Raw genomic sequence first — 230 nt, forward strand, 5'->3', positions numbered from 1 at the left:
CCAACCCTGCGAGATTACGGGTGGATTATAGGGCGTAGATTCGGCGCGGTGCGTGTGTCTGCGGATCGACACCCACCCAACCCTGCGAGATTACGGGTGGATTATAGGGCGTAGATTCGGCGCGGTGCGTGTGTCTGCGGATCGACACCCACCCAACCCTGCGAGATTACGGGTGGATTATTAGGGCGTAGATTCGGCGCGGTGCGTGTGTCTGCGGATCGACACCCACC

This window comes from Temnothorax longispinosus, chromosome 5 (genome assembly GCF_030848805.1).
Source record: "Temnothorax longispinosus isolate EJ_2023e chromosome 5, Tlon_JGU_v1, whole genome shotgun sequence".
Classification (NCBI taxonomy): domain Eukaryota; kingdom Metazoa; phylum Arthropoda; class Insecta; order Hymenoptera; family Formicidae; genus Temnothorax; species Temnothorax longispinosus.